The sequence below is a fragment of the Ceratotherium simum genome, chromosome 21, assembly GCF_057802395.1.
Source record: "Ceratotherium simum simum isolate JZ-2026a chromosome 21, ASM5780239v1, whole genome shotgun sequence".
NCBI lineage: Eukaryota > Metazoa > Chordata > Mammalia > Perissodactyla > Rhinocerotidae > Ceratotherium > Ceratotherium simum.
The window spans coordinates 19,868,268-19,890,967 of NC_141920.1; positions in this window are offsets into that span (position 1 = coordinate 19,868,268).

Sequence of the window (22,700 nt, forward strand, 5' to 3'; positions counted from 1 at the left end):
AATTACTAACCCCGAGACAGTGCAGCTCTGACGGGAGACAATATCGTGGCGAGCTTACGGTGGTTCTTGGGAGCGTCTGCCGGGCTCTCCGTGTCAGTAAGTGTAATTTAGAGCTTTGCACAGAGAGGTTTAGACAAACCACAAGGCTCCAGGGAAAGACACCCTCTTCTCCTGCTGTGCTTCACCCGAGTTATCAGATCTTGATTTACCTGAATTGGTAGAAGGGAACTCAGATTATAGGAACTCGAGAGCGAAGGAAATCTACAATATAGGCACTGGAAATGGGGTTTAGAGATCAGAAAGTGACAGAGGCCCTGATGCCTCCATTTATTGAGGCTGCTGGTGTATTAAAATATTGGGGAGAAAAAGACCAAAATGGTGTTACCAAAATTGTGGTGCGGTAAATGTTATATTCAGCAAAGAATACTTTTAACACACACAAAATTTAATTCTGCATAATGGTGTTATTAACACAAGACACAGTCAATATCTTCAATTGGAGGCCTTTCATTATATAAAGGCTGGGCTGAATGGGTTCCCACTGCGGCGAGGGTGACTTGGGCATGTGCAGTCCTGTTCTCCTGTGTCACATTCATAGAAAAGCAGCTCAGGGTGGGAAGCATTTTGCCCGGGGACAGAGTGAGGGGGCGTGGAGAAGCATCTGACTTCCAGGACATCACACACGTTAATTTATACTCCATTAATTTGGAGTCTGGAGTGGAATCAGGGGCTGATGCATTAATTCTACCCCCTCCCCCAACACACACACACATAAACACACACACACACATTCAGGACAAGATTTTTTCTTAAGCAATGTGACAGTCTAACATGATTTGTGAAAAGCAGGTTTCAGCTAGGAAGGACATCAGTTCGATTGCCCACGTAAGTGGATTTCTCTCTCTCAGCTTGTCAAAATCCTTTCCCTTCTGCTCTTAAAGCAGACGCTGGGACCACCTCCGGAATACCTTGATACACCTGTTCCACCTGCCAGGGAAAGTGCCCCAGTGACTTTTCTTTGGGCGGTGGTCTCTGTCATCCTGGTCTCATTTCAGCCTTGCGGGGGTGGCCGCGGTGTGAAGGCCTCCTGCCCGCGGAGGCTTCTGCAGCCTTTCTGCAGTGTCTGAGCAGACTCCCGGCCGCCCCCAACCCCCAGGTCCACACCCAGAGCTCTGTGAATGATGGGCAGCAGAGAACTCAAGCCCTTTGCTGGGACCCTTTCTACCACCTTGCAGGTGGAGGGGCCCAAGGGGGTGCAGGGCAGCCCCCAGGGGATGATGGACTCACCTGGCGATGGCTTCTTTGTCTTCCACTGTACCTGCTGGCTGGGCTCTAGGCGGCTCAGGTCCCGGCTGGGTGGCAGCCAGCACCCGTCATGCGCCTGGCCAGGCCTGCCCGCTCCTGACTGCCTCCGCAGCCGAGGGACCTGCGGGGGCTGCGGGCTCTCTGCGGGGCTGGGTTGCCCCTGCTCCTGCTGCCCGCTCGCTGGCTAATTCTGATTATTCCTCTTTCTCCTTGCTCTCTTGGGTGCCTTTATTCCTGACCGTGCATTTTCTCTGGGCTCAGGATTAAAAAAAACCCACACTGCTAATATCCTTGTCAGCCTTTTCCTGAATCATTGCCGCGCAGCCTCGGGGAGCCATGGGCCAGTGCCTTCTGGCCGGCAGACTCCGTCCCTGGGCCTTCCTGCCCTTGGGGTCCTGGACCCCCTCTCTGGGTCTCCTTACCCCCTGAAGGCAACACCCAGAGGCCCAGATGCTCTGAGAAATGCCCAGCTGGGGGAGGCACATGGGGCCGAGAACTGGGAATCCAGCTGGGCTTTTCCATCGCACAGGTGACTTCTCTCAAATGCTATTTAAAAAAGAATTTTAAAGTGCTTTTTCTCTACCTTATCTCATTTGCTGTTATTATCCCTGTTTTACAGTTGAGCAACCTGAACCTCAGAGGACTTAGTGATTTGCTCGAGGTCACACAACTACCTACCAGGGGTCAGGACTCCGGCCTCCACATGAGTAACTCAGGTATGGAAGGAATCATCATCCCCATTTAGCAGATGAGGAAACTGAGGCTCACGTTGTTGAAAGGGCCTGTCTCAAATCAGGGAGCAGCGAGAAGTGGCACTAGAAGTGGGATTCAGGCACCCTAACATCCAGGCCAGTGCCCAGCTCTGGGCAGCGTGTTGTACACGCAAAGCCAGAGCAGCCCAGGCTGGGAAACACACACCAGGAAATACTTGAAAGCCTCAAGTCCGAGAGTCCAAGGTGGCCAGGCGGCTGCCCTGGTTACTCCTCTTTCGTCACATGTGCACAGGCCCTGGTGGAAAGCACATGTTTATATTTCCAGGGAGAAGGCTGGTTAACTGCTTTAGCTCATCATACTGTGTGGCCTGGGTGGTGTCCACCATCTCAGTCTGCTGTGGGGACAATAGATCAAATATGACTCTGGTTGGTAGTATAGGTTTCCACAAATTCTGGTTTAGGACCATCCCATCAGAGACTCAGGAAGAAGGTCCCATCTAACAAATGTCTCCTCCCCCAGGCAGCTGTCCCTGACTCTTCAAGACAGAGCAGATCCTCCCTCCTTGGTCCCACAGCACCTACTTCTCTGAATGGTCACATTCCTACTGATAGGGCCAACTGTTTCCCCTCGTCCCATCCCTCACTTTGGCTGAGCTGTGGCCATTAAACCTCTCATGGAGGCATAACCTCTTCACGTGTCCATAGATGTGCAGTCACGTGGACATCAATGTGCCCAGCTGCAGTTACTAATACACGTGGCCACCTCTCTCATCCTCTCCTGGAGACACAACTGCACACAGAGACACTGTCTCACACATCACACTCAGACACAGCACAGATGCACATGCACACAAGTGCACACCCCCTCGCAGACAAACACAGGCTCACCTTGAGACAAAGAGTCTGTTCGTGTCTGTACAGGCCACTTTTTCCAGGTTCGCCACCTCCCCTACCCCTGGTATTCTGTGCGTCCTCTCTAGAACAGAGGCTGCACTGACTGTCTGGACTATGGGGACAGGGAGTTTGGCCTGCTCAGGCCCAAAGCTTGTTAGGTACCAATCTCTAACCCTGGGAACATTCTGGACAAATATCCCGTTCCCTCTGGGCCTCTCTTTGTCCTCTTTCCCAGACAGGCCAGCCTTGACTATCTCCAGGTGGCATCTGCCCTCATCACACTCCCAATCAGATAAGCGTTCTTCGCTGTGGGCCCCGGGCCTGTCACCACCTCACCTTGCCACCTCGGCACTTTTTCAATAACTCACCAAGGTCAACTGTTGCCCACTCAGTGATTTTCTTTCCCCTTCACGTCTGAAGCTCTGTTTTCTCTCTGGACCAATGCCTTCCTACCCCTTGCCTGCCCCTGAGGCTGTTGGCTTAATGGACTAGCACACGAGGAAGGGAAGGAGAAGCCAGAGTCTCTGATGAAATCGGCTTTGTTCCCACCACAAAGATACCTTGAATCCTGGGAGGAGGGCACAGTGACAGAACATAGATCCTGGAGTCTGACTGGCTTCAGCTTAAACCCCAGCTCGGCCGCTTCCCGGCTGCATCACTTTGACAGTCACTTGGCCTCTGCGAGTCTCAGTTTCTGCTTCTGTAAAGTGGGCATAACCGTTTGAACCTTACAGAATTGTTGGGAGGATTAGATGACGTTAAATGCACATAAAAAAGCACTTGATAAATGACAGAGGGCTCTAAAAAATGTTAGGGAATGAGATTGTTGTTTTAACAATCACCTATCCCTATCCTCATGGCCTCGTAGGTCCCTCTGAGACTCAGGCAGGATCTGAGTGGAGGTTCAAAGAAGCCTCAGCCTCCAGCAGGGGAGGGAGGTGAGGGGCTGGGCAGGGTCTGGGCCTCTCTTACAAAGCAGGAGAGAGCTGGGTGGGTAAGCGGCCCCCTTCACTGCTGCAGGCTGTCCCCAGCTACCTGTCATTGATCAGTTATTGCTTGTAAGGCCCAGGGATCACCCTTCTGTGAAACTGGAGGGAGGGAACTCATGGATGAGGAGCCTTACATGGATATGGGCTGCATCTGTGCTGGTCATTTTCACACTAATTATCCCATCTAATCTCAAAACAATCAGGCAGGGGAAGGATTATTGCGAACGAGGAAGCTGAAAGATAACATGGCCCCTAAGTGCCTGAGTTGGGACTTGAACCCTTGATTTCTGACTTCACATGATAGGCTGTTCCCCAGCCTCCCGGCCACCTTTGGAACCTGAACAGTAGAAAAAGTGAACTGAATTGCAATAATGAAACCGGCTTCCTGGTCCTCGGAGGTAAGATGCTGAACAAACCCATCCTGTGAGCAGTACTTACGGCGAATCTTACTCCACAGGACAATGCAGACAAAGACCTAGTTTATGCAGCTGAATGTGAAATATGGCTCGTGTCTTGGACATTTGTATAAAAAGACTTTCTTTCCTGCCAAGCCTCAAAGCCAGCTCTTATGGGACTACTGCCTTCTTACAGGAGACTGATTTGGAAGGCAGAAGACTGGGGAGTTTTTCCATGAACTCACTGGGGGGCCTCAGGTAAGTTTCATTCTCTCTCTGGGCTTCAGTTTCCCCATCTATAAAAGAACATGGTTTTCTTGGGCGATTTCTCTGGGTAACTTCAAATGCCCCCAAACCACAGCTATAGTCTCCAACGTAGAACTCATGTTAGAGCAACAAATTATGTTTCTCCAACTTGTAACTTTACTTACCAGAAAATCCTTACAAAGGTAGACCACTTAAATGGCATTTGGTTAATGCATTTAGAAAATCCAAGAATAAGTTCATGTCAGCTGTAGAAATGTGGGTAGAAATGGCTGCCCCAGTCTGACTCTATGATGTTTAGAAAAGAAGAATTTTTGGCCTCTGAAGCTTATGTCCTTGTCACAAGTCTTGACTCTCCCTTATTTAGAGAAAGCAGCCAGGTTCCTGGTCCAAGGTGAACTGCCCACCTTTGTCTCTCTCTGAAGTGACCAAAAACTTTTGCAAGATCCTTCTGCCTTCCAGAAACAGAAGTATCTGGGGTGGCCATTAATATTGGCCTCCTGGCTGTCAGGGGGCCTTCTGCTAAGGCAGACACAGCCCTGGAAATGTATTCTCCTGGCACTTTCTTTTGAGGGGTGGGGCGAGGGAAGGGCATCAGCATCCGGCTGGTTACTGTACCGACAAATCAATATGTTGACAGACAGAGCTGCTCTCCTCCTGTGTCCATTTAAACACGGATCCCCAAGTGGGATTCAGGCTGACCGACTCCGTATGCCAAATGCAAATGCATTAACCTTACAATTGGGTAATCTAATAAAAAGGATCAATGGTTTGATACGGTGCTTATGGAGTCATTTACTGCAAGCGAGAGCAATTTAGCCAGGACCCAGATGAGCGGCTTGGGGGAAGCCGAGAGCGTGGCTCAAGCCGGCCTTCTTCGGAGCTGACTTCCCAAGGCGAGGCCGCTCTGCCTGGAGTCGCTGGGCCTAGTGGGCTCGGGAACGAGGAGGGTGTTACTCATTCGTTACTGCCACTTTAATCACTTAGAGGTTCAATTAAGTATAAATCATTAGTGGTATTTCAAGTTACTTTATCCAGGCCAGCGCATAACACACTTGACTGGCGGTGGGGAGCTTTCTGCGACTGGATTTAGCGTGCGAGTGAACAAGGCAGTCATATGGGTTTTTCTGCTATGAAATTGATAAATGAAGCGGGCATTCGAGGTACAGCAGTAATTTCTGTGGTGCAGCCAAGTGCTCGCTCCCCTGTCTCCCGCAGCGATGAGGGCATCGGCCCCCTTAATACGGCAGCCTTCCCCTGGGGGCCCAAAGGCCAGGTTGGGCCTCAGGCCTAGGGTTTATTTCCTCGCAGAACTTCCCGGAGCAAGCCCTGGTTCATTAGTGGGAATATACCTAGGGAGGGAAAAAAAAGGTTCCTTCGCCATCGTTCACTGGCGCGGATTCTGTGGTCATTTCTTCAGAGTAGCAACAGTGCGAGAAGGATGGAATCAGGCTGTCTCGGTAGCTCGGTCCCCTCTCCCCACGGATGCGGTTGTCCCCTGTGGCCAGCATCCCTGTCTGGAAAGCATATTTTCTCCTAATCGGTTTTACAGCTCTTTTAAAGTAATATGTCAGATCATTTTCCCCATATACATAGTTAATGAAAGTAACCCTACAAATTCATTTTAAATAGATGGAAGTTGTTATAACCCTGATCCAGAATTTATTACGTTCATTACAATCTTGCTGAAGTAGGTAATGTAATGGACTATTACTTTTATTATCTTTTTAATCCCTCAAAATTATTAGGAACTGACTAATATTTGGCATCACCCTGTTAATGTTTAAACAGAAATTGATACTTTAATTCGTCTAATAAATGATGAGGACACTCTGAGTGGAAACAAAAGCCTGATGGCGGTTATCTCGATCAGTCCCAAAGACTTTTAAGTGGGACTCAGGAGTCTGAAGGCAATTATTTCCAGGCAGGGTGTCTTCATCAAGTGCTCGGGAAGGACAGGAGAGCAGAGATGGAGATAGTGACAGACACCCAGACGGAAGTGAAAGTAAAAGGCAGAAAAGTGAGAGGGAGAGAAATTCCACCCACCCATCCAAGTTCTAATTCTGATTCACAGAAAGCTCCAATTTGGGTTGATAACCACACTAGTGAGCTCTACGGATGTTTTCCTTCTTGCCTTCGTCCTCCCCTCTCCCTCCCAGATTAAAAAGATTTTTCTTTCCAACCGTTCCCGTTTTAGTAATCAGCGTTACGGCTGAGAATTTTCAAGTGCTCTAAAATCCGTGTGTTGCCGCGACAAATGATTGGGTCACATTCTCCTAGTGAGGAGTGGAGACCCAGCCTGCTCCTTGGAAAATAATGATAGCTGCTCAATTTGCAAATTACCAGATCTCACCGTGAAACGGGAGGGGACCAGAGGGGCATCCTGTTGTGTCTCTTCCAGAAGCCACTGGGCGACTGGTGTTTACCCTCCAGAGCTCTCCCTGACCTGTGTCCTGCCGGGAGGGTGACAGGCGGAATTTAGGAGAAATTGATCTCTTGCACTCTACTTTTTACAAGGCAAAATGCAATGCTAGTCACTTAAATTAAAAAAAAAAAAATCTGGTGGTTGTATCAGGGTGAGAGGAACAAAGTACTTCGCTTTCTGGCTTGCTAAAAGACGAGGAAAGGTAGGTTTGGGAGAGGAAAAGCTGGCATTTTGCGTCACTCCAAGGCAAGGGTGTGTTTTCTAACAAAGAAACCTTCCAATTAGCAAAGCCACTAATTAGCACAGAGAAACTCATTAGAATTTAAAGCTGCTTTACTGTGTATCATGGCTTTACTCTCTCTAAATGCTCTGAGTTTCCAAAGCAAGAAAAGTATGGATTAAATTGACTCAGCATGAAATGCGTCTCGTTTGTGCCGACCCCTAAAGAGGCAGTTTCCCAGCTTTCCCGGCAGACGAGCTTGCCAGGTGTCCCGGGAGCTAGGCCCAGGCAGGTGGGCTGGGGACAGCGTCCTGCCTGCCTGTACACCGTCACTGAGTCGAGGGACCGGCTGGCTGCCCATCATTCGGCTAAAATCCGTTTTGATCAATGGAGGGGAAACCTGCCCTTAACTAAGTTCCTTCCCGACGCCTTATAAATCGTGCTGGTTGCTTTCGTCAACGCCGAGTTGACAAGGGCTATACGTCGTTTGGGGCTTGATAAAGAGACTAAAAGGCAGCTTCTCAGCATGTTTATTTTTAATAGACATAAAAAATGAAAACAGAGGCTTTCTCACTCTTCCGAACCTCGTTGACAGAAAAATACTGTGTGTACGGAAGTGGCGATGTATAGACAGAGATCTTGGAATAGGAGTTTTTTTTTTTTACCAAAATATCCTTGTGAATGTGAGGACAGCTTCAGAATGAGAAAGACTGGGCTCCAGAAAGCTCCGTTATTTCCTTCCCCAACATGAAGTGCCAGGTGCAGTGTTTAGGCATCAACATGTCGGAGCTGTGTGACATTCTCCGTGGGTGTGACAAACTCGGTCTGTTTCTACCTCATCTATTAGAAACACAGCATTGTGAACTGAAGTCGTGTCTTCTGAGACACATCACTGGAAGTCAGACCTCTTCTCTTTTTTGAACCTTTACTTAATAGAAATAATTCCTCCCTGCAGCTTTACTAGATGTGTATGGCACTAAGATAATTTCACGGAGACCATCAAAGCTGAATGAATAGACCTTCAAAAGCCAATTTAAAAATATTACAACAAACGTGACAAAGGGCTAATGTCCTTCATATAAAAAGAACTCTTTCAAATTGATAAGAAAGATATCAAGATTCTAAGAGAAAAATGAAGAAAGTGTATGAAAAAGCATTTTCTAAAGAGGATATTCAAGTAACTAATATTTAATGACTATTTACTATATACCAGGTGTAATTTACATGGAGTCTCTCTCATTCATTCGCTATAAAGACCCTATGAGGTAGGTGTTATTATTCTCATCTCTATTAAAAGATGGAGAAAAATAAAGCTTTGGAAAGTTAAATAGTCAACACCAAATCATAACGATTGTATGGGGAGAGCCAGGATTCAAGACCAGGCAGCTTGGTTTAGGAGCATGTGCTACATGCTCCTAACTGCTCTGCTGTCCAATTCACAGATATAGTCATGTAACAAAGCTTAAAAGAAGGTTCATGTTTACCAGTAAATGAAATGTGTTAATTTAAAACACAAAAATTTTAATTACCAAATTAACAGAGAATTTAAAAACTATTAATATTCAATGCTGGCAAGGATAGGTTGAAATAGACATTCTTAAATGTGAATTGCAATTTGACAATCTCTATTAAGAGTCTTAAAAATGTACACTCTTTTGACCCAGTAATGCCATTGTAAATAATTTATCCCAGGGAAATAAAAACGTAAGCCAAGGTTTAGGCACATGTCTGCACTAGAGCATTGGAAACTGGCTAAATGCCCCATGTCAGAGGAAAGGTTAAGTAGATTAAGGTCCACCTATTCAGAGAAATGTTGGAAACAACTAAAATGATGTTGTCCAGGCTTTCTAATAACATGAGGAAATGCTTATGCTGACTGAAAAAAAGCAGGGTATAAAATTGCTTGTATAACGTCAATCATGTAAAATATGGATAGGGATAAGAATGGAAGGAAACCTAAAATGTGAACTACAGGGTGTTCTCTGTGTAATGGAATTCTGTGTGGTCATATCATTTTATTATAAAGTATTTTCTGAATTTTCTACAGTAAACATCTTTTACTTGTAATCAGGGGTAGGGGGCATCCTTTATGACTTTTGTTTATTTATTTTTTGTGTGAGGAAGATGAGCCCTGAGCTAACATCCATGCTAATTCTCCTCTTTTTGCTGAGGAAGACCGGCTCTGAGCTAACATCTATTGCCAAATCCTACTCCTTTTTTTTCCCCAAAGCCCCAGTAGATAGTTGTATGTCATAGCTGCACATTCTTCTAGTTGCTGTATGTGGGACGCGGCCTCAGCATGGCTGGAGAAGCTGTGCCTCGGGGATCTGAACCTGGGCTGCTAGTAGCAGAGTGCGCGCACTCAACCGCTAAGCCACCGGGCCGGCCCCCTTTATGACTTTTAAAAGTCAACTTCTTAAGTTAAATCTCAGACCTACTGGGGCTGAATTGCTGGACCCCAGCACTGGATTAACCTAAGACACTGGGTGTATTGCTGCCTGCATAGGCCTGTGACACCTAAAAGCAGCCCTGTGTGTTCTTCAGCTCTCTGAGTGTCCCCATCATCTGTAACACATCCACTCATGGGGTTATTGCAAGGATAAAATATGTGTAAAAGCCTTAGAACAGTGCTGGCACAGTGTGGGCACCCAATAAACATAAATAGCAATACACTAATGATGTGGTTGTTGTTTTGTTAGTAGGAAGGAAGGGCTGAGCATCCAGCAGGCACTGAGAAGTGTGTATAGACTGGCTTGTCTTGAGCTAGGGCTAAAGCATCTTTTATTGGTGCCCACCATTCCAGCCCTAGACCTTGGGCTTCTGGTGCTGCCCAAGTCTTTAGTCAGCTGCTGCAGAGGCTAAGGGGGTGCTCTTTGGTGTCCCATGGACTTCTATGCAGACCCTCATTCAACCCCCACTTCCTGGGCACCCTCTTGGGGCTGGGCACTGTGCTAACCTTTTCACATAAGGATTTTCTCCCCTGCAACTTTGAGAAGCCGGTTTCATTAGCATCTCTGCTTTATGGCTCAGAGACTGGATGTCACTCTCCTGGGTCACAAAGCCAGTAAGTGGCAAAGCTGGACTTTGAAACTGTGTTGATCTGACTCCAGAGGTGTTGGAGAAGAATGGCAATAATGGCTGAGAACGCAGGCTATGGAATCAGAAAGAGCCGGGGTTATGACTTTCTGTGTGGCTTCAAGCAAGTAACAAAGGTGCCTAAACCTCAGTTTGCTCATCTGTAAGATGCAACAGTACTATGTCTCACTTGGTTCGAGAAGCTGGTGATTGTATGTTGCACCATTATTTTATGCTAAGAAAAATACAAGCATCTCCAGTGAAACCACAATATGATACTTTCTTATCCCTTAGAATTTTAAGCATCTCAATTTCAGAGATGTTAAAATGGGTGAAAGATAGTGTATACCTTAGAATGGGTGAAATGTAGTAGCTACCTTATAGGGTTGTTAGGAGAATTAAATGAGGTTGTGCTTGTTAAATACGAGACCGGATACATAGTAAGTGCTCAGTATCATCATCATCATCATCATCATCATCATCATCATCATCATCATCATCATCATCACCACCATCATTGCTATTACATTCTGTTCTCTGAGAAATATTGCATATATACGTGCGGCTCCCCGGATCTTCCTGCAGACTCTGAGCCAATGTGCAGCACTGATGAACCCCTGTGTGCTTGGGTAAAGCCTGTCCCACTTCTTTTTCTATTTCTTTCTCTCTCTACCTGCTTTCTGAACCTTCTCCCTCTCCCCCTGCCTCTTCCTCCTCTCCCTTTTTCTCTCTTCCTCCTTCTTCTCTCTGCCTCTCCTTTCCGCCCCCTCCCCAGCTCTTCTGCAAATAAATGACTCCGTCACTCCAGCCCTTTTATAGGTTTAGAGCGAATGGAAGTTTCTTTTTGAAAAGCTTGTTCTGTCTGACATTCCTGACTGGCTCAGGAGCAGGGTCCTTTGCGCTCCCATCTCTTCTGCTCAAAGATCTGCTCATTTGGTTAACGATTTACAGGGCTGCCACTGGGCCTTGAGTGCTCCATCCCACAGCAGAGTCAGCTAGGCTATGCCCTCCGGAGGAGGCCGATGGCAGTCTTGGAGAGGTGCTTCAGCCCTGCCTCTGGTGGCCATAGGCAGATCGGCTTAGGGCCTGTCTAAAGAGAAACGATTTATTCTCATTTATGATTCTTTAAAAAAGTTCACAGCTTTTATGATGAGCCTTATCCGTGCATTTAATAACGTTAAAGTATTTGATTATGTGCATTAGGAAGAGGTCTGAGAGCTCTCTGGTGTCCTTAGTTTTAAGTGTGTTTTAACTGCCTGCAATGAAAGGAACAAGACAAAAAACGAGCTGTGGCAACATCTTCATAAATTCTGAGCTGTAACTGACACGCCTTGGCTGGTACCAGGAATGGTCCAGGCAGGTGGATGCAAGGAAGAGGGACAGTGGAGTTTCTATTTATCATGGGCCTGGGGACTGAAAACGGAAAACCAGATCATCCATTCCTGCAGTACCTTCTCTTTAACCAGCATCCCAGCCAGGAACGAGCATGGGCTGGAAATGATATCAGTAGAGGGTCTGCTTTGATCCCCATGCGGTGCTAGGCTCTTTACACATATTACTGTGCTTAATCTCAGCAGGTGGGTGTTTTTAGCGCCATTTGCCAGATGAGGAAACTGAACCTCAGCAAAGTAAGGTGACTCGCTCCAAGTTGGCAAATGTCGGAGCCATTATCTGAAAACAAGTCTTTTGGATTCTAAGTCTTTGTACAGCCACTGGGCGCAGAGCTCGGATGGCTCCCGTCTGGGGAATAGTTAATGGACAAGGAGGAGAAAATAGGTGCTGAGGCCAAGGAAGCAAAGGCCTTCAGAGAGAAGCTTCTTCCTCTCTCCCTCTGGGTGCCCCAGCTTCTTGGAGGCGTGCGTCGCGGTGGAAATGGAATTGGGACAGAAAAAGCCACTTGAAATGAACTGCGCCCAGACAGGCCGCCATGGTGGCGTGATTGATACTGGAGCATGTAGGTGTAATGAAACTGATGCCGGCTCCTCTGCACCTGTGATTTATTGAGGACAAATTTAAGATGAGAAAGGGCCCCATACCAGGAGCTGCATCTTCCCCTCCGAGGGAGGGTGGTCATCCATCACCAGCCATTGCAAGAGCCCATTGCAGGCGGCTCATCAGATGAGCCAATAGTCTCTTTGTTGGGGTTCCTAACAAGTGTTGGATCAGCAAAAGTCTATTTATGCTGGTGGACCTTTCAGGACCAATTTGTAGTGGGTCACTGATTCTGCTGGGGTATTATCTTCTTTACTACTCGGGCCAGTTGGGGAAAGCGGCAAAGATTAATGGTTTTGGCTGCTGACTTGCCGCCGCAATCTACTGCTTCTGGACCAAAGATTAAGTTTTTTTGTGTTTTACCAGAAAGGCCCACCTTGTGTACGAGATGTCCTTTGATTTACTGACTTGCTTGTGGGGAAAGGAGTCGTGGAAATGTACTTGGTTGTGGTGAGGATTTGGCAGATGGCTCTCAGGCCTGGCATCCACGCGGTCCACCCTAAGGCCCTGGGCAGGGAATGGGCAGCTCCTGGGGCCGCGGTGTGGGTCCTCTAGGCCCCGGAAGCTCTCCTTGAGCTCATAGGATACTGAAGCCCTGTCTGGCGCCCAGCAGCTGGCTCTGGGTTCAGAGAGGCAGACGCTGCCCAAAACTGTATTCTTTAAAACTATGTTACCAAAAAGAAATTAGTCATGGCCTTTCCTTATTATTTGGAAAATTGTACATGCTCCTTTAATACATTTTGGAAAAAAATAAGCAAATAAAACCATGCATAAGCCAACTGCACAATGATATAACTGTTAATATTTTGGTTAACATTTTCATCCGAGATTTTTACTGTACACAAATATATGTGTGCTATTTTACACGATTAAAATCAAACTGGATTTACGAGGGGCTTTTTTTGTCATATGGTTTTGTATTCTGCTTTTTACAATGAACATTATATCATAAGCATTTCCCCATCTCTTCATCATTTTAATAAGCCATCTTTTTTTTTTTTTTTTTTTTTCCTTTCTCAGTTGGATTTGTTGCAACATCTCCAGTGCCAAAGGTCCATTCTTTTATTCAGCAAACATTTGCTGTGTGCCTTCTCTGGGTCAGATCCTGTGCTGGGATCACAGAGCTGGATCAGAAATGTGCTCCTGAAGTGGGAGTGCTGGGATCGGTTCACAGGGATGTGCTCGTGCCCTGTGGGGAACTGCTTCACCGGTATCTCTCATGACGGCCCAGAACACTGCAGATGGTTTGGAGGCAGGGGACTGTCACTCATGACCCCTCCAAGGTCCCTATAGAATCCTAGTTCCAAAGCAGGAAGTGAGCACCTGATTCTGCAGCAGGAGAGGCTGCTGTTGGCTTTGGATGCCCCACCTTGCTTTTTTAGGGTGAATTGGGAGCTGGAAGGCAGCAAATCCTCCTGCATGGGCAACGGCAGCCCAATCTTGGAAAACTGGAACAAAAGCCCTGTAGCCCCCAAATGACCAGCCACCCCAGGCAGCTGCAGAAACTGCCAAGGAGGCAGAAAGATATGACAAAAAAGTGTGGCCTTAGAACTCAAAGGGACCTGAGTTTGACTCTCCTAGCTGGTGACCTTGAGCAAGTCAGCTGTCCCAGCTTCATTCTCTTCATGTGGGAAACGGGCCTTATCCCCTCAGCTCCCAGGTTTTTGTGCCCCTTCACCACTTGGACAGTCCCATGTGAAGACTGGTGTGCAGCCCATGTCGGCCCTGCCCCAGGCCCCCTTTCCAGATACCGTGCTGACTCAGATAGATGGATGGGCTCTAATTGTTCCAACAACACGTCTGTTTCACAGGGCCTTTCCTCGGGAGCCTTTGTCTCAGGGCCATAAATCACTGCGCAACCATCCCTGCGGTTGGCTGGGACTTCCTTCCCCTGGCTGGGCTGGCTGAAGGAGGAGGGGCGGAGCGGGGCCCAGGCCTGCTTTTCACCATTGGTTTTTAAATCTCTAATTGGAAGGTTTCCTTACTCAGCGATTCCAATGGCTCCCTTTGTAGTGGCCCCTTCTCTGCCGCGGGGCGTGCTCCCTCCCTTCCTCTGCACCTTGCTCCCAGATTAACATTCTTTTTTTTTTTTATTGAGGTAGTATTGGATTATAACATTGTATAAATTTCAGGTGTACATCTTTATAATTCAGCTTCTGTATACGTGACATAGTCTTCACCACCAAAAGTCTAGTTCCATCTGTCACCGTACCAATGACCCCCTTTACCCATCTTTGAGTAAGTAGAACATTTTTGCTAGACAACATGTACACAGACTTTCCCAATACTTGTCTTGATAACTTGCAGGAGCATTTGTCAGCTGGTCCAAGGACTATGTCTCTACATGATGTGTTCTGTTTATGGGGCAGAAGTTTCTCTTGGTTCCAGAGCAGCAGTTGACACTCCCAGATGTTCCCTAGCCTACAGGTCCTCGTCTCATACAAGTCCCCCTGTTCCCTCACTCTGCTCTAGCCACCCTCTTGGACTTAACACTCCTGGAAATCCCTCCTGCCTCAGGAGGCTCTTTCCTGCCCCAGGACACTTGTTCTTGATGTTCTCTTGACTGAATGCCCTTCTCTGGGCTCCTCAAATGGCCATCTCCTTCTCATCATTCAAGTCGCAGTTTAAACTTTACAGAGAGTCCTTCCGCAGCCATTCCTCACCCCAGACCAAGTCATGTCCCCCCGTGTTAAACTCCCTGCTGGCACACAGTGCACTTCATTCCTCAGACTTTTCACGGTTTGTGAAGATATGTTTGTGTGATGGCAGATTTAACAAGTTGGATCCCTTCCCCACTCCTGACAGTCAGTGCCATGAGGACAAAGATGATCACCTTTGTTTCTTTAGTGCCTTTCTCAGTGGCTGACACATTGTAGGCTCTCAACAAATAGGTGTGTTGACTGAACACACAAATGGATGATTGTAGGGATAGATGGGTGGATGAATTGGAGAGTGAATGAATGAATGAATGAATTCCAGTGTGGTGTGCAAAGGCTTGTTTTTCCTTCTTTGACGGCCAAGGTGCTGGAGAATCTCCCCAGTCCTTCCCATCTCCACGGGACCAAACGTCACTCACAACCAATGTTCCTGACACCGGCACTTGTAGCCCTTCCCACATGGTGATCTGCCTCCATCCTCTGCCCTTCTTCTTCTTTTAAACTTTTTATTATGAAAATTTCTAAACACACACAAAAGTAGAGAGAATTATAATAAACTCTCATGCACTCCTTACCCCACCACCTCACTGGAGTATTTAAAATAAATCCCAAGCATCATCTCATTTCATGCATAAATATTTTAGGGGGTATTGCTAACAGATAAAGACTTCAAAAAATTTTTAAACATAATCACAATACTATTATCACACCTAACAAAATAAAAAAACCCACCAGTTCCTTTAATATCTAATATTTGGTCAATGTTCAAATATTCCTGATTGTCTCAAAAATGTCTTTTTTTTTTTGAGGAAAACCAGCCTTGAGCTAACATCCAATGCCAATCCTCCTCTTTTGTGCTGAGGAAGACTGGCCCTGGGCTAACATCTGTGCCCATCTTCCTCTACTTTATACGGGATGCCGCCACAGCATGTCTTAACAAGTGGTGCATCAGTGTGCACTGGGATCTGAACCGGCGAACCCCGGGCCGCAGCAGTGGAGCACACACACTTAACCGCTTGTGCCACTGGGCTGGCCCCTCAAAAATGTCTTTTTACATTTAGGTTGTTCAAATTAGGCCACAAACACTGCATTTGGTTGATATCTCTCTTAAGTTTCTTTTAATCTATAACAGTCCCCCTTTTCTCCCCACGTTTTAAAATGTCATTTATTTCTCTCTTTGTGTAATGCCATTTGTTTCTTGATGAATCTGGGTCAATTATCCTGCAGACTGTTTTGCTTTCTGGCTGATTGCCTCCCTGTGGTGTCATCTAACATGTTCCTCTGTCCCCTGTGTTTCCTGGAAACCAGCAGTTAGATTCAGAGTGTCATTCGATTTTCGGCTGGCAGGCTTCCTGGGTGGTGGTGTGCGCTCTTTGTTGTACCACATCCTAACATCTAGTCGTCTCTCCTGTAAAGCTGTTAGGATTGATCGGCGGCTCACCCTGCCCTTCTTAATGAACTCCCTACTCCCATCTCTATTTCCATTGCTGTAAGAACTTGTTTTGCAAAACAAGTCAGTTGAGAACATTGATCATATCGAGCAGATGTGGGAGCAGCAAGGTCTGATGGCAAATGCACTGATTAGAGCACCAGGCCCAGATAAGGGGTTTAATTTCTCTGCATCTCAGTTTCCTTGATGTAAGATGGGGCTAATAATAGTAGCTTTGAGAACTAACAGGTGGGGGAAGAGTTTGGTACATAGTCGTCAGCACACACACACAAAGTGCTTACTGTGTACCAGCTCATTTAACCTTCCCAACAACCCTATGAAGTATATGTGCTATTAGCCCCATTATACACATGGGCGAGGGGAGACACAGAGTGGTTAGGTAACTGCCCAAGGACCATACAGCTAGCGAGTGGCAGAGCTGGGATTTGATCCAGGCAGTTGGGCCCCAGAGTGTGTGCTCTTCAACACAATGCTGTGCAATAGCCAAGTCAGTGGGAAGTTCCCTGCTTTCCTCCATGCTCGATGCTTGCTGAGTCATCCTAGGGACCGGGCTTAGTTCCTACGCTAAGGTGTGTGCGGAGGGTAGAGTACGGCAGCACCCAGTGGCAGAAGGGGGTTTGCTCTTCGAGCTTTGCAAAATCATAATTTCTGCTCCTCACTACTGTGAGATGGGCCAGAACAGCTTGACAAAGTCATACACTGCAGAGGGGTCTGGAGATAATAAGGTACCGCCCTCATTTGGGTGGGATTGACTTCCCCGGAAAAGCTCTTCTGAAGCCCAGAGAGGTTAAGTGACTTGCCCAAGATCATGCAGTAACTTTGCCACTGAGCTAAGATTAGAACCCCAGACTCTCTCCAGCCTTGAGCTATTGTGTCTAAACCTCCGAGCCCTTCCAGGCCCACGTACAGAGGGCTCTCCTTTTGCTCTCCACCTCCTTGCCCTCTGAGTCATGTTCATTTGGGGCAGAATTCGTTTGGGGGTGAAACTGAACAAACGTGCCCACCAAAGTCACTGCAGCCGTTAAGGGCTCTCCTGCATGTCACAGACAGTCCCTTCTTGGTCACTGTTGTGGATGTCTTGGCCTGCTAACCTCACCCTCCCAAAGGCATTGTGGGAACCCACCTTTCCTCTCCCTTGGCCTTAGTCTTGAAGCAAAAGCAAATAAAGGTGCTGAGCCAGGATTTGAACCCAGTTCTTCTGACTCCAAGTTCAGAAGGGCCAGGAGTGATGTCAGCACATCTGCCACGACTACAGCCCTATCTTCTAGGTAAGGGAAGTGAGGCTCAGAGGGGTTGGTGACTCAATGAGCTCACACAGCCTCGCCGACAGCGTGGGCTGCAGCATGAGCTGGGCTGTTCCTCTTGCAACCCGGGAGGTTTGCAGAGTGGTCTCTTGCTGGGCCTGTACCTAGATCCAGACGTGGAGGGTGTCTGGTGAGCTCAGGGGGTCCAGGCTGGTGCTGGGGGGCTTTCTGAGCCTAGTGAGCCAGCCCACAGTCTGTAGGTCCAGTTGGTCTGATTACAAAGGCCAAGACAATAATTAAAGATGGCTTTGGGCCATCTTTCCCTGAGCAGGATCCGGCGCCGACGCCTGGTGGATGCGTTGGCGCCTTGAGCCCTGGGCACTTGATAATGGACTGTGGCTGATCCCAGGACTGATTGGCAGCTGGCCTCATGGTCCTCAGGGGAAACCTGGAAATTGTGGCCTCCAGCCTGGAGACAATTGTCCCTTCTGGGAGCCACAGGGGGCTTCTGGTTGGCCCAAGACAGGAATGTCACTGAGCCCACGGGGTGAGGGGAGATGAACTGTGTCCCCCCGCAACCACTGGGATGGAACACAAGAGGAGCCTTCCAGACTGTAAAATACAGAAAGCTGTCAAAATGCCGACTCCTCATTTCCTCTCCCTGCTGCCTCCCTGCCCTGCTCTCCTGGGCTGACTAGCATGATATTCTCCACCCCGGCCAGAGTGGTGTGGGACCAATAAGAGGCTCAAAGCTGTCCTCAAATATCACATTGGGATGGGATGTGATCCCAAGACAAGCCAGGCCACCGTCACTCCCAAGACAGAGGAGAGAGAGATTAACCCTTCTGGAGACCTCTGGGAGCACCTCTGCTTTCCAGGCCTGGGGCACAGCCCAGGCACAGGCACAGAGGCATGAGTGTCAGGGAGCAGCACAGGTGGGAAGGTGGAGCGTCAGGGAGGTGAGGCTAGAGGAGCGGGCCTCGGAAGCAATGCAATATTCGCAGACTTGACCTGGTTGGCAATGGGGATCCAGTGAATGCTTCAAAGGGAGGGCAGAGAGAGGAACCTAGGGTCTGCCCAGAGTCATGGATCTTTCTCATGCACATTAGGCAGGAGGAAAGTCATATACAAAACGGAAGCATCTGACCTTTTTCTAGGACACCCAACATTTATGTGCTTTGTTCATCGCCCAAATTTTATTCATTTACCCAAAGAGTGTAAAAAAGGCGCTTTAGGAAACTGCTATAAATCCAGTGCAAGTCACCATGGTAACCTGATTAGCAGCTAAATTAAGTTCATGATTAAGAAGAAATAAATAAAAATAACTCTCCTCCTTGGCTGGGGCTACCCGCTGGGCCACTGGCAGCCTAGCAGATGCTCAGGCCTTGGGAAGCCTGGGCCTGGCCCCTGCAGAGATGCTGGGGCAGGGGCGGGAGGCATGGATTTGCTGCCGAGAAGCAAGAAGCCCACTGTGAACACTGCCTGGGGGCTGATGTGGCCCCTGGCGGCCACGCTGGGGAGTGCAGGCTATGCTTCAGAAGGCCAAAGTTGTGGTTTTCACAAGGGACCCATGTCTTCCAAGAGCGTCTTCTTCCTCTTTTTTTTTTCTGTGAGGAGGATCAGCTCTGAGCTAACATTCATGCCAATCCTCCTTTTTTTGCTGAGGAAGATTGGCCCTGGGCTAACACCCATGCCCATCTTCCTCTACTTCATACGGGACGCTGCCACAGCATGGCTTGACAAGCGGTGCGTCAGTGCGCGCCTGGGATCCGAACCTGTGAACCCCGGGCCGCAGAAGCGGAGTGTGTGCACTTAACCTCTGCGCCACCGGGTGGGCCCCAAGAGTGTCTTCTCGATGCCCTGGACCAGCCTGCGTGCGTTCGAGCATCCCTTCCACGTATTGCAACTCCTCCAGTTCCAAGCCTCCATGTGCTGGGTGCTAGGGACCCTAATATGACTCAGACCTGGTTTTGGTCCTGGAGGTGCCCAGTGTAATGGTGGAAACAGATATAACAGACACTCTGGGCACAGTGTGATAAATGCACCGATGGAGGTCAGACATAAGGTGCTATGGAAATATGGGCCAACCAGGGGGGCATCCTGGAGGAGGCGATGCTCAAGAAAAAGACAGATATGTGGCTGTTGGAGATTGCAGGTGAGCATTCTGGGCCTTCTGTTTGGAGTTGACTGGCAGGTTGTTGGTACCCCAAGGCCCTGATGAGATCTGGGGGGTCTTCTTGGGGGCTGTGCTGTTAACACATCACAGGGATCAGCAGCAGGAGAGATGGATGCAAAGAGAGAAATGAGTCTCCCACTTACCTTTCCAAGCCTCCTCCTGGCCAAAGCAGTCCTGTGCAGTGGGTAGAGCCAAACAGGTTTTGAATCACCTTTCTGCCACTTGCTAGCTGTGGCCTCTGGCAAGTGACTTAATTTATTTGAGCCTCAGCCTCATTGTCTATAAAATGGGGCTGATAATGATAACAGTTCCTCTCTCATAAGGTTATATTGGAGGACCGAGATGACGAAGCTAAATGTAGCACGGTCCTTTACATGGGAAAATACTCAGTAAGATGCTGGCTGCTGTTAATTTCACTGCCTGGGGAAGTCTGCCATGACTGGCTGGAAGATGGAGGGTGTGGTGGCCATAGAAATGTGCTACTTAAGTCTCCTTCAAGAGAAATTGCTGTGGGAGCATGGTTGACCGCCACCCCTCTGCTCCCCCAGTGTGCTCGAGCTGAGGCTGCATTTCTTCCTAGTTGCTCTCAGCTGGTGACTGAGTACGGGGGTGGGAGGCTGGGGCTAGTGCTGGCCCATTCCTGCAAGATGTGGAACTCCCAACAGGTGACTTTTGGGAGATGCCTAGGGATGCCCCACAAGCCTGGCTGAAACTTTCCTGGAAAGCTCTGTGGTCTGAGCCTCTTCCCTCCCAATCCTCCTTCCTTCCCCCTCTCCTCTCAGAGATGTCAGGCCTGCATTGTGGTCTGAAGGCTCTCCCTGCCTCCTCCTGCTCCGTCCTCCTATATCCTTCACAGGTGTTTCCCCAATAAACCGCTTGCATGTCTAATTTTGTTTTGGCATTTGCTTCTCAGAAGACCCCATATGACTCTTCTTTTCAGAAGAAAAGTCCTAGAGGTGGGTGGCAGTGGAGGTAGAAACGAGACCCAGCAGCAGGTGACACAGATGCCTGTAGGTGGGGGGTCAGGGCCTTCAAAGACTCCAGTCTCTCCCCCTTCCTGTCCTCAAGTGTGTGTGCATGTGTGTGTGTGCACATAACCCTGTGCGTGCTTCCATCACTGCGTTGACCATAGTGTAGTGAAAAAATCTGTTTCCACCAGAAGAAGATGAGCTCCTCATTCTGTTCCCAGCACTGAGCCCTGCAGAAGGCCTCGTGCATAGCAGATGCTCAGTCAAAATACCTGAGCACCACTGGGACCCGTATCTATCCTAAATTTTTCTTTGAGCCAATTTTATTTTATTTTCTGGTATTTTGAATCATATCACGTTAGATTATTTAAGCTTTTTAGTCCTTTGTTTTCGTGACAGAGACACACATGCACACACGTATGTGTAAATCTTTACACCCACACAGAAGGGTGACAGCAGCTTTGCTTCACAGAGGCTACACCTGCCAGCAGGTTCTCTGCCTCCTGTCTCTGCTGAGCCCTCTGGCACCCCCTTTCTAGAAAGGAGCTCAGAGTCTCTCCTCTCAGCTGGACTGGATGCGTCCAGGTTCTCTGCCTCCTGTCTCTGCTGAGCCCTCTGGCACCCCCTTTCTAGAAAGGAGCTCAGAGTCTCTCCTCTCAGCTGGACTGGATGCATCTTTTCTGTGTCCTCTCCCCCTCTCCTCCCACCTCTGGCTCCCAGCTTTTCCTTTCCTCTCTCCCTCCCTGCTCGACAAGATCAGGGAAGCTGCAAACCCAACCCTTACATCAAAAGGGAACTTGAAAAATGCTTGGAGCAAAAACTGCTAACAGTGCATCCTTGCTCCATGCTGGCTCTGATATTAAATCAGGAAATGGCACTGAACAGCCGCTCCAAACACAGAAACAGGGGTTGTCAACACAGAAACCAAAAGCAATCTCTAACGGGCAGAGGTGAAAGGGACCCGGCGCAAGGCCGAGTTGGGGGACTGAGACCCAGAAATGGACTCCTGAGCCTGGCTTGTTCATGCCTTATCTGCAGTGTCCAGAATGGAACCAGGCGCACGGTCCCTGGCACTGAGTGCCCCTTGTCTCCGTGAGAGATGCAAGAGAATTAAGCATGTTGCTTAAATACCTTTGGGATGCTCCTGTTCATTTCTGCAGGTATTTCTTGAGCACATACTATGTGCCTGACAGTGAACCAAAAAAGATGCCTGCCCACGGAGAGATGATCTTTTAGCCCAAGACAGGGTTCTGACTCTTTGGCACAGCATTCAAGGCCCTTCAAGTGATGGCTCCTGCAGAAGCTGCACCCACATCTCTAGCCTCTCTGAAATTGCTCCCCAATAGTACCCGAGACGGTGCCTCTGCTCTGTGCCTTTGCTTGGGCTGGGCCTACCATCAGGGCTTCCTGCACTTCTCTGTTCAACAAATTTCTGTTCAGCCTTCAAAGTCTTAGTTCTGCTCTGCAGTCTTATCACCTAACTCTGCCCCTCCCCCCAATAGAACCAAGGGCTCATTTGCTGGGGATCCGCCAGCATTGAGGACACATCGCTATTGCACCACCTCTCCAGCTGCAGTAGGAAGGTTTGCAATTCCCTGGAAGGGAGGAAAGAAGCCATGTCCATCCCTAAGCCCTCGTCTCCCAGTACTGGTCATAGAATGGACATAAATAGATTGGCACAAAAATGAAAAACCTTGATAAAATCCATTGTTGTTGTGGCTATGAGGAAGCAGGTTACTTTCATCATTTATGATGGGAAATTAAATAGGTACAATCTTCTTAGAGGCTAATTTGACAGTATTAACATTACAGATGTGTTCGTCTTGCAATCCAGCAATTTTATTTCTTGCTATCTATTCTAGAGGAATACTCGCACGCACGCAAAAAGGAGCGTGTAAAAAGCTATTCGTTGCAGCATTGTTTGCAATAGTGA